Genomic DNA, 12,294 nt, shown 5'->3' on the forward strand with positions numbered 1-12,294 from the left:
TTCCTCTAACTATGGCCTTGTCTTTTCTACTTAAAGAGTTCCCATTAACACTTGCTTGTAAGGCTGGCTTAGTGGTGATGAGCTCTTCTAACATGTGTTTCCCTGGGAAACTCTATCTCTCTTTCAATTCTAATGATAACCTTGCCTGGTAGAGCATTTTTGGTTGTAGCTTTTTTGTTTGTTTTTGTTGTTGTTTTTCACTTTCAGCACTTTGGAGGCCAGAAAGTACAAGCATAATATAGTCAAAAAATCAAAAAATCTGTCGAAAAATCAGCTGAAAACCTTATGGGGTTTTCCTTGTATGTAACTAGTTACTCCTCTCTTGCTGCTTTGAAAATTCTCTTTTATCTTTAATCTTCAACATTTTTATTTTTTGCATCAGAAGGTGTGTACCCCCTTTGGTTCATCTTGTTTGAAATTCTGTTTGCTGACCCTGGATGTCTTTCCCCCGGTTAGGAAAATTTTCAGCTATTCTGTCTGGAAATAATTTTCCTGCCCCATTCCCCTTTTCTTCTGGGATCCCTATAATCAAAATGTTTGTTCACTGGTGTTGTCTAAGAGATCCCTTAACATATCCTCCTTTTTGAAATTTTTTCTTTTAAAAAAATTCTTTTTTCTTTTCGTCATTCAGCTTGGATGCTTTCTACCACTTTGTCTTCCAGGTCACTGATCCATCCTTCTGCGCCCTCTAATAGTGTTCATTCCTTCTAAGCATATTTTTCATTCCGGTTGTTGAATTCTTTGGTTATTTTTTAAAATACTTTTCATCTCTTTGTTGAAGTTCTGAGTTCATCTACTTTTCTCTCCAGTCCTGTGAGCATCCTTATGAACATTAATTTGAATTCTTTAAATGAAATGGACATAAGCAACCTATCTGATAGGTTTTTTTTTTTTTCCTGAGATTTGTCTTGATATTTCATTTGGAACACATTCCTGTTTCTTCATTTTGTTTAACTTTGTACTTTTCTATGAATTGAGTGGAACAGCTATTTCTAAGCTTGAAGGAATGACTTGAATATCATTGTCCCCTGTGTACTCTGTGTGCCTAGTGAATTTGGCAGGCTGGAGCTGTGGCTGTCATGGGCTAGGTGTCCTAGGGCACTCCATGCTGGGGCTGACCTGGGGGACAGACAGGAGCTGCTGTTGGCATGGGTCAGGGTGGTCCTCTGGCTCTCTTCTCAAAGGGCACACTGGCCAGACAGCTGAAGCTGAAGTGGGTGCAAGCCAAGGTTCCTGGGATACTTACACAGTGGGTACCTTGGCGGGGGAAGGCTTGGAATATTCTTGGGCTCGTTGCACCTATGTCATTTTGGTAAGATCTCTGGTGCTGTGGTGATTGCTGACCAGTGGTGTCCATGTGTGAACCACACCGGGGCTGTCCCAGTTGAGCAGCTGTGGCTGGTGTGGGTCCCAGCATTTACTGACACAGTAGACCAGCAAGGGCGCACAAAGCTTGCTCGTGTCTGCCCTAACAAAGTGGAGGGGGGACTGTAAGCTCTGTTGCTTGCCAGCTCCTTGGACCCGAAGAGGGTTCCAGCAGTTCCTCTGCCATTTGGCAGAGCTCTAGGACTGCATCTTTTTTTTATATTCCAGTTGTTCTTTAAATTGCACATGCTTTTCTGTGTCCCAGGGCTTCTAGGGCAGGAGTGGGCTGAGTGCTCCCAGAGGCACCCAGGCTACTTATGGCACATATCCCCTGCTCCTATCTACACTGTCAAGGTGGTAACCATGGTGCCTGCCAGCCCGTGACCTGGAGAGTGTTCCAGTAGCTCTCCCAATGTTTGGCAGGGTTACAGGTGTGGTTGCTTTATATTTTGGTTGTACTTTTAACATGAGGCTTTTTCTGTGCCCCACAGCAGATGCATCTGCTCACAGACCCTCAGTACTATCCCTTCTCCCTGCAGTGACAGGATGGGGGCAGAGGGCCCCTTCATTAGGGTGTCTGCTGTACTCTACATGGTCCCTTTATCTTTGTGCAGCAACTGCTAGGCCTCAGCTCTTCAGGGCGAGTGGTCCGAGCAGTAGCAGTGGCCCAAGCAGTAGCAGTACCTACGCTGTGTCTGGGGAGGGGGGTGTGCAGGGCCTTCCTGCATTGCCATTGGACCAGAACTCCATGTCTTCTTCTTAATCTAATCTAGGTGAAATAGTCTTTATCCCTATACCTGCTTCTATTTCCTTTGTTTTTATTTTTAACATCTGAAATAATTGTCTTCATTAAAAAAATTGTTTTTTATTCAATGTCTCTAGTCAGGAGGGTTTAGGAAGTAGAGTTGACAGGATTTGAGGACACATGGCAGCTTCTGCCACTGTCGGGCTGGGGGCACACTGGGTTTGTGGTGCAGGTACCCTGGGAGGTGGGAGGCCGGGTTGGGGGTGTGGGAGGGAGGTGGGAGGTGGGGCGGGGGAAGAGGGTTGGATCTCCGGGGCCCTCAGCGGTGTGCAGCAAGCGCCCCTAAAGGCCACACACAGTCCCTGGCAGTGGGTCCTGCGGCCTCCCGTGACCCTGCTGAGCCACGCCCAGGCCGCGGTGCTAAGGGTGCTAGACGGCCCGGGCCGGGAGGGTGATGTGGGGGTGGCGGGGCCGTGCCCGGGCCGGGATCTAGGGGAGGGAGAGCCAGGAGGGCCACAGCATCCGGAACGGGGGTGGTGGTGGTGTGTGTGTGTCCGTTTTCACATCGTTCAAGGGGAGCCGCGTGTACACACTTCGGGGCTGGGAGAAGTGCCAGGAAAGAGACGGAGACACCGTGTAGGTGCCCAGCAAGGGGGTGGGGCCGCTCAGCAGGTGCTCGGCAGCTTGGGAAGGGGGTCAGGGAGCCTTGGTCTTTGGAGCTCCAGCGGGAAAGAGAGGGGAAGGAGGAGGGACGGGGAAGGAGGAGGAAGGAGGGGGAAGGAGGAGGAAGGAAAGGGGAAGGAGGGGGGAAGGAAGGAGGAGGAAGGAAGGGAAGAGGGGGGAAGGAGGAGGAAGAGGGGGGAAGGAAGGGGGAAGGAGAGAGGGAGGAGGAGGAAGAAAGAGGAAGAAAGGGGAAGGAGGGGGGAGGGAGGGGGAAGGAGGGGGAAGAAGGGGGAAAGAAAGGGGAAGGAGGGGGAAGGAAGGGGTAAGGAGAGGGGAAGAAGGGGGAAGGGGGAAGGAGGGGGGAAGAAGGGGGGAAAGAGGACAAGGCAGCCCTCTGCCCTTGCTCTTCCCGCCACCCGCCGCCTCATCCCCTGGAGCAGGTGCCGCTAATGGAGATGAGACAAGGACAAAACCCCACACACTGTGATCCAAGGAATCTCACCACGGAATTTCAGGTGGAGAAGTAGAGGACTCATCAGAACGGGGCATGAAAATCCTATGCGAGCTATATGGAGACAGGGTTATAACCAGGCCTAAGGAGGTTTCCAGGAAAAACCCTCTGAGGCTTACCTGTGAGACATGGTGGCTTCAGCTCCTCAGGAAAAAGCAAGGGAGGCAGGGATGTGACCCACATTTCAATGAGCAATTAAAAAAAAAATTTTTTTTTACAATCACCACATTTGAACTTAATTTTTCCCCTTGAAAGAAAATAAAGGGGGAACTTCTCTTGCTAAGCGTACTCTTTAGTCCCCATCCCCGCCCCCCACCTCCCCTCTGGTGACCATCAGTGTGTTCTCCATATTCAGGAGTCTCCTTGGCTTGTCTCTTTTTTCTTTGCTCATTTGTTTTGTTTCTTAAATTCCACGTATGAGTGAAATCATTTGGTCTTTGTCTTTCTCTGACTTACTTCACTAGCTTGATCCTCTCTAACTCCACCCATGGTGTTGCAAATGGCCAGATTTCATTCCTTTGCTGGCTGGCCGTCATATACATCTACTACGTCTCCTTACGCATTCATTGACTGATGGGCACTTGAGCTGCTCGCATAGTCTGGCTACTGAAAGAGGGCTGCAAAACAAACCTTAAGGGCGCATGTGTCCCTTTGTATTAGTGTTTTTATATTTTGGGGATAAATATTCAGTAGTGCCATTACTGGGTCCCAGGGTCGTTCTCTTTTTGACTTTTTGAGGAAAGTCCATACTGTCTTCCACATTGGCTGCACCAGTTTTTCATTCCCACCCAAAGTGCAAGAGGGCTCCTTTTTCTCCACATCCTCACCAACATTCTTTGTCTCTCATGGTTTTGATTTTAGTCTTTCTGACAGGTGGGAAGTGGTATCTCCTTGTGTTTTCATTTGCATTTCTCTGATTAGGAGTGATGTTGAACATCTTTGCATGTGACCGTTGGCCATCTGGATGTCGTCTTTGGAGAAATATCTGTTCATGTCTCCTCATTTTGTTAAAAAAAAAAAAAAAGGTTTATTTTAGAGTCGGGGGAGGGGCAGAGGGAGAGAATCACTGAGCAGACTCCCTGCTGAACATGGAGCCTGATGTGGGTCTCGATTTCCTGACCTATGAAATCATAAACTGAGCTAAAACCAGGAGCCAGATGCCCAACAACCGAGCTATCCAGGTGCCTCTCTTCTGGTCATTTTTAATTTGATTACTTGGTTTGGGGTGTTGAGTTGTATCAGTTCTTTATATATTTTGGATACTAACCCTTTATCAGATATGTCATTTGCAAATACCTTCTTCAATTCAGCAGGTTGTCTTTTAGTTTTGTTGATTGTTTCCATTGCTGTGCAGAAGCTTTTTATTGTGATGTAGTCCCAATAGTTTTATTTTTGCTTTTATTTCCCTTGCCTCAGGAGGCCTATCTAGAAAGATGTTGCTATGGCTGATGTTGCTCTGTGTTCTTAACAATTTTTATGAATTTTGGAAGGTCTCACACTTAGGTCTTTAATCCATTTTGAGTTTATTTTTGTGTATGGTGAAAGAAAGATGTCTAGTTTCATTCTTTTGCATGTAGTCATCTGATGTTCCCAACACTATTTGTTGAAGAGACTTTCTTTTTTCCCATTGGATATTCATTCTCCCTTTGTTGGATATTAATTGACCATATAACTGTAGATTTCTGGGCTTTCTATTCTGTTCTATTGCTCTGTTTATTTTTATGCTAGTATACCATGCTCTTTTAATTACTACTGCTTCGTAGTAACCTTAAATCTGGAACTGTGATCCCTCCCATTTTGTTTTTATTTTTCCAGGTTGCTTTGGCTATTTGAGATCCTTTGTGGTTCTATACCTATTTTAGGATTGTTTGTTGTAGTTCTGTGAAAAATGTGATTGGAATTTTGATAGGGATTGCATTGAATACATAAATTGCTTTGGGTAGTATAAACATCTTAACAATATTTGTTCTTCCAATCCATGAACATGGAATGTCTTTCCATTTCTTTGTATTGTCTTGAATTTCTTTAATCAGGGTTTTATAGTTTCCAGAGTACAGGTCTTTTGCCTCTCTGGTTAAGTTTATTCCTATGTATTGTTTTTGGTGCAGTGATAAATGGGATTGTTTTCTTACTTTCACTTTCTCCTGCTTCATTATCAGTATTTGGGAATGCCATAGATATCTGTAGATTTTGGATTCTGTAACTTTATTCATTTATCAGTTTTAGTGGTTTTTGGTAGAGTACTTAGGGTTGTCTATATATAATATCATGTCACCTGCAAATAGTTTTACTTCTTCCCAGTTTGGATGCCTTTTATTTCTTGTCTGATTGCTATGGCTAGGACTTCCAGTGCTGTTTAAATAAAAGTGGCAAGACTGGACACTCTTGTCTTGTTTCTGATCTTAGTGGAAAATCTCTGTTTTTCTTTATAGAGTATATTAGCTGTGGGTTTGTCACATTTGGGCTTTGAGTTTTTTTGCCATCAGTGAATGTTGAATTTTGTCAAATGCTTTTTCTGCATCTATTGAGATGGTCACATAATATTTGTCTTTTTAATATGGTACATCATGTTGATTTTTGTGGATATTGAACCATTCTTGCATCCTCAAAATCCCACTGACTGTCGTGAACAATCCTTTTAATGTATTGGTTGAATGTGGTTTGCTAATATTTTGTAACAGATTTTTGAATTGATGTTCATCAGAGATATTGGCCCATAGTTTCATTTTTTGTAGTGTCTTTGTCTGGTTTTGGCATGGGGTAATGCTGTCCTTGTAGGATGTATTTGGAAGCTTTCTTTCCTTTTTTATTTTTGGAATGCTTTTGGAATATTAAGTTAATAGGTATTAACTCTTCTTTAAATGTTTGGTACATTTAATCCCTGGGTGGCTCAGCGGTTTGGCGCCTGCCTTTGGCCCAGGGCGCGATCCTGGGGTCCCGGGATCGAGTCCCACATCGGGCTCCCGGCATGGAGCCTGCTTCTCCCACCTCCTGTGTCTCTGTGCCTCTCTGTCTCTATGTCTATCATAAATAAATAAATAAATAAATCTTTAAAAAAAAACAAATGTTTGGTACAATTGACCTATGAATGTTCTTTCATTATTGGGATTTATTTGATTATGGACTCAATTTCATGACTTAATCACTCTATTCAGATTTTCTATTTTTCCCCTGATTCTGTTTTGGATGATTATATGTTTCTAGGAATGTATCCATTTCTTCTAGGTTGGCCACTTTGTTGATAATGTAATTTTTCATAGAAGTCTTTCCTAGTTCTGTGACGCTGGTGGTTACAACTCTGATTTCTGATTTGGTGTCCTTTTTTCTTTTTTCTTTTTCTCCACTTGATGAGTCTGGCTATCAATTTTATCTTTCCAAAGAACCAGCTCTTTGGTTCTGTTGATGGTTTCTATTGTCTTTTTTAGTCTCTTTCATTTAACTTCTTTTTTTTTAAATTTTTTATTTATTTATTTATAATAGTCACACAGAGAGAGAGAGAGGCAGAGACACAGGCAGAGGGAGAAGCAGGCTCCATGCACCGGGAGCCCGATGTGGGAATTGATCCCAGGTCTCCAGGATCGCGCCCTGGGCCAAAGGCAGGCGCTAAACCGCTGTGCCACCCAGGGATCCCTCATTTAACTTCTGATCTTTATTATTTTCTTCCTACTAACTTTGGGCTTTGTTCTTTTTCTAGTTTTTTAGGTGTGTAGGTTAGATTTAGATATTTCTTTTTTCTTTAGATACACCTGTGTTGGTATAAATTTCCCTCTCAGAACTGCTTTTGCTACATCCCAAAGGTCTTTGGATTATGTTTTCATTTTCATTTTTCTCCATGTATTCTAAAATTTCCTTTTTGGTTTCTTCATTGACTCTTTGTTTAGTTCACATGTTTGTGGTTTTCAAGGTTTTTTTTCTTGTAATTGATTTCTAGGTTCATCCAATTGTGTTCAGAAAAGATGCTTAAAATGATTTAAGTCGTAAATTTATTGAGATTTGTTTTAAGACCTAACATATGAGCTCTCCCAAACCATGTTCCAAGTACATGTGAATGAAATGTATATTCTGTTGTTTTGGGTGGGATGTTTTATATAAATCTATTAAGTCAACCTGGTTTACTGTGCCATTGAAGGACATGGATTCCTTATTTACTTTCTGCCTGGATGACCTATGATTGATGTCAGTGGGATGTAAAAGTCCTTTGCTATTATTATATCACTGTCAATGTTTCCTTTTTTTTAAAAAAAGGATTTTATTTATTTATTCATGAGATACAGAGAGAGAGAGAGAGAGAGGCAAAGACACAGGCAGAGGGAGAAGCAAGCTCCATGCAGGGAGCCCGACGTGGGACTCGATCCCGGGACTCCAGGATCATCCCCCGGGGCGGAAGGTGACCACTGAGCCACCCAGGCTGCCCAATGTTTCCCTTTTTTATTTGTTAACAGCTTCTTTGTTGTAAGTGCTCCAATGCTGGGTGCGCAGATATTTGTTGTTGTACCCTCTAGTTGGATTGATTCTTTTATTTTGCAATGCCCTACTTTGTCTCTTGTTACAGTCTTTGTTTTGTCAAATAGGTATTGCCACTCCATCTCTTTTTTTTCCCTTTCAGATCCTATAATTGTTTAGCTTGTGGATATGGTAGATTAATTGTTTTAAAACTGTTGAACCAGTTTTGCATACCTGCAAGGACTATCCCACTTGGTGATGGTGTATAATTTTTTTTAATCCATTGCTGGGTTGGATTTGTTAATATTTTCTTGAGGATTTTTGCATGTAAGTTCATGAGAGAGATTGGTCTGCAGTTTTCTTTTTTGCACTATTTTTGTCTGGTTTTGGTACCAGGGGAATGCTAACTCCATTAAATAAATTAGGAAATAAAACAAGATGAAGTCTGAGAGGGAGACAAGCCATAAGAGACTCTTAATTATAGGAAACAAACTGAGGGTTGCTGGAGGGGAGGGGGTTGGGGGGATGGGCTAAACTGGGTGATGGGCATTAAGGAGGGCACATGATGGAACGAGCACTGGGTGTTACATAAGACTGCTGAGTCACTGAACTCTATCTCTGAAACTAGTAATACACTGTATGTTAATTAATTGAATTGAAATTTTGATAAAGGATAATAAGGGAATACTAAACCCAAAAAACACCCCTAATGGGGACCTAAATGGGACCACTTAGATGAAATGAACAAATTCCCTGAAAAACACAAATTATCACAACTCACCACATGTTAAATAGATTGTTTGAACAGCCCTATAACTATTAAGGAAATTGAAATCATTAAAACTCCCCAAAAAGAAATCTCCAGGCCTAGATGGTTTCACTGGAGAATTCTACTAAGCTATTCAAGTTAATATCAACTCTACACAAACCCTTTTCCATCTTTGTTCCTCCCCCCACCTCACCCCCCAATTTATACGGAATCTTTTTCCCTTTCAGTAAGTGTGTCTTTAGGTCTGAAGTGAGTCTCTTCAAAGTAGCCTTGACCCACCTTCCTTTTTTATCCATTCAGACACCCCATGGCCTTTATTGGAACACTGAGAACATTTGCATCGACCTAATTCATATAGAACCACCTAAATACATAGCAGTCTGTATTGATGATCACTTAAATTTGAACATATTCTATGATTTTATATAACGGAGTCCTTTGATATGCTACCTCCTGCAATAATTTAATGGACCCAATTCTACCCTTTGAATGGACCAATTTTATGACTTTCTAGAGAAGTTTTGAGTTGGGGATAGTTTCTCTTGCTGCTGCTTTCCATGCCTTAAGACAAAATTCCTAGAAACAAGCAATTAGAACCTGATCTCTCCAGGATCAAAGAGAGAGAGGAGTCAGGAAAAGGACCTCTTGTCACTTTTTAAAGGCCCCCAGTTGCTATGCTTTGCAGGATATGGAGGAAGGGGGTGCACAGTGGAAGAGGACAGAATCAGTCCCAACAATTGTGTTGAACATTTCTCAACTGTCAATATCAAGAACTAACTTCTAAAATACAAGCTTATAAACAGAAGCCATCCAGCTAGTGGTTAACTAGTGAGTGTGCAATATAGTCAAGTTTATAAGCTGTGCTTGTAAGACCACATTCGTCTTATTTACATCTAACTTTAATATAATTCATTCCTTTATGGGGCATGTAAGTGAGCAGTGGAGAAAGTGGTGCATCTGCAGTACTGGCTGGTGCTGAGGATTTCAACGCTTCCAGAAGATGCGGGCTAGGGAACTTCATTAGGCACCAGAGGTGCCTCAGCTTTTGTTTCAAGCTCCTGTTGTGCAAATTCTAGTCTTGGTTGAGGATAGTCTCCCAAGTTTCTTGAGTCCCTCTCTGGACTTTCTTTTTCTATTTCATTTTCATGAATGATCCTTGATCCATGTGTATTTCCAGCTCAAGGGTTCTTTCTTGTAGGGCTGTGGTAGAGGGGTCAGTTTCAAAGGCCTGGTTATACTGCTTAAGGGAGTCCGGATTCCAGCTTTGGGGTCCATTTTCACAAACATATGGTGCTGGCTAGCAACTGGCAGTGCCTGCCACGGACGGGGTGTATTGCTCTTCAGGTGGCAGGAGGAAGTGATGGTGTAGGGAGTCTGGGAATAATGCACCCACATAAGCAGGTCTGTACTGGGTTGGCTTGCTCCACTGTGTTCCCCAGGCAACTCGAACCCACACAGCATTCTCCTCAGTGTCTTGGAAGCAGACTCACATTTTCTACTGTTCCCTGAAGAAGTGTCTCAAATGAACCTTTGACTTGTTCCATATCAAAAAGATCAAGGTCTTCACCTGGTCCTCTACTCTCTGAAAAACATCCCAAACTTTTGGTGCCGATGAAGTGGAGTATGAGTGGTGTTTATAGGGCTGCATCCTGGGGACTGGCACGCTTCTCCTCACAGAACAGAACTCAGTCCTGAACAAGAGATTCCTTTCTTTGCCAGAAGTCTATGGTCTGCAGTTGATTCTCAGACAATCAATCAATCAATCAATCAATTTCCCAGACTTGGAGGATTGTCATCTTTCAGACATTGGGATCTTCAATGTGGTTCTCTTGATAAATTCGGCAATGGTTTCATCCATCTCTTTGGTGTGTCTGTCACCACCAGGCGTGTCTCTTCTCTTGCTGCTTTTAAAATTCTCTTTAATCTTTGACATTTTAATAATTATGTGTCATAGTGTAGACTTTCTTGGGTTCATCTTGTTTTGAAACTCTGTGTTTCTGGAACTTGGAAGTCTGTTTCCTTTCCCAGGTTAGGGAAGTTTTCAGCTGTTATGTCTTCAAATAATTGTTCTGCCCCTTTCTCTCTCTCTCTCTTCTCCTTCTGGGTTCTCTATAACGTAAATGTTTGCTCACTTTCTATTGTCCGAGAGCTCCCTTAACCTATCCTCATTTAAAAAATTTTTTTTTTCTGTTCTGCTTAGGTGCTTTCCACCACTTTGTCTTCCAGATTGTTGATCTGTTCTTCATTTTCTAATCTGTTGATTCCCTTGAGTGTATTTTTCATTTGTTACTGTTTTCTTCAATCCCAACTGGTGTTTTTAAATATTTTCCATCACTTTGTTGAAATTCTCAATGAGTTCATCCACTCTTCTCTCCATCCCGGTGAACATTTTTATGAACATTACTTTGAATTCTTTATCTGGTAGATTGTTTATCTGCACTTCATTTAGGTTTTCTAAGGTTTTGTCTCATTCTTTGAAGTATATTTTTCTGTCTCATTTTATACTACTTTCTCTATTGGTTTCTGTGAATTAGGTGGAACAGCTACTTCTCTTAGTCTTGATGGGTTGATCGTGTGTGGAGGCCCCCTGTGTAGACAGCGTGTGCTTGGTGATGCTGGCTGGCTGCAGCTGTTGTGGTCCTAGGCTGGGGGTCTGGGATTGCTCTGTTCGGGGCTAACCTGGTGGTGTGGCTGGAACTGAGGTTGGCGTGGGCTGGAGCAGCTGCAGGGCTTTCCACACACAGGGTGACCTGGCTGGATGCTGAAGGGAGTCAGCCACGAGCCTTGTGTGGTCCCAGGGCTCTACATGCAGGTGGTGTGTAGGGGGTATGGCTGGACCTGGGGGAGATCTCTGGGCTCTCTATGCAGGGGCTGCCCTAGCAGGGTGTCTGGAGTGGAGGTGGGCATGGGCCAGGGGTCCAGGGGGCTCTGAGCACAGGATGACTCTAGGGCAGCTGGAGGTGAGCCGGGCATGGGCCAGGGGTTCCAGGGTGCTCTGCACAGGGGACTTCTGGGGAGTGACCTGTTGAAGTGACACAGGACAGCAGTGTGGTGACACCAGTACAAAGTATACCACCTTGGGGAGCTGGTTGGAGCTGTAATGAGTGCCATCTGGGGTCCTCCTGGTGGGATAGAGAGGGCTGCTGGAGTCTAGGAACTGGTGGCTCACGGGGTGTCAGGCCAGCTAGGGCCCCGGCTCCTTTCTCTGCACGAAGGTGGGAGCAGACCACAGAATGTGGCCCTTGGAGCCCCTGACCTGGCAGCTGTCTGATGGGGGTTTGGGTCTGGTTCCCTTTTATTTCCATTGCCTGTTTATACTGGGGCTTTTCTCCTGGCTCCACAGCAGTCTGCTCATGGCCCCTGGTAGTATCCTCACTGCAGCTCTGAGCATCGGGCCCGGGGTTCCCTTTGTTGCTGAGTCTCTGTCTCTCCTGTCACTCCTTCAAGGGCCTCGCCATCGTCGTCATCTCATCGTCCTGTGGATGCTGCTCCTCTTCAGGGTGATTGCTCTGTACACAACTGTAGATCTGGTGCGCCAGCAGGAGGGGAGTTCGGGGCATTCCTGGGTTGCCACGTGGGACTGAGGATCCTGAAGAGCTATATTTAACCTACTGAAATGTTCTAGGAAAAGGAATATTCCAGCAATTCTTAAAATGTATTCTTGGCCCTAAAACAAATAGAGTTTACTTTGTGTGCAAGATTTATTGCTGGCTTACAGCACAGATTTTGATTAAACGGAACACTGATCTAAGAACCTTTAAACGTTAATTGTGGAGTAGTTTTCTTTAAGACCCAGAA

At 43.7% G+C, this 12,294-nt stretch overlaps 1 pseudogene; it reads right to left on the reverse strand.

Annotated features, from left to right (window-relative positions):
* Positions 1 to 8,533: 8,533 nt before the first annotated feature.
* LOC144324510 (centromere protein N pseudogene) lies at positions 8,534 to 11,308 on the reverse strand (annotated as a pseudogene).
* Between the last annotated feature and the right edge of the window lie 986 nt (positions 11,309 to 12,294).

Source organism: Canis aureus, chromosome 1 (genome assembly GCF_053574225.1).
Source record: "Canis aureus isolate CA01 chromosome 1, VMU_Caureus_v.1.0, whole genome shotgun sequence".
NCBI classification, from domain to species: domain Eukaryota; kingdom Metazoa; phylum Chordata; class Mammalia; order Carnivora; family Canidae; genus Canis; species Canis aureus.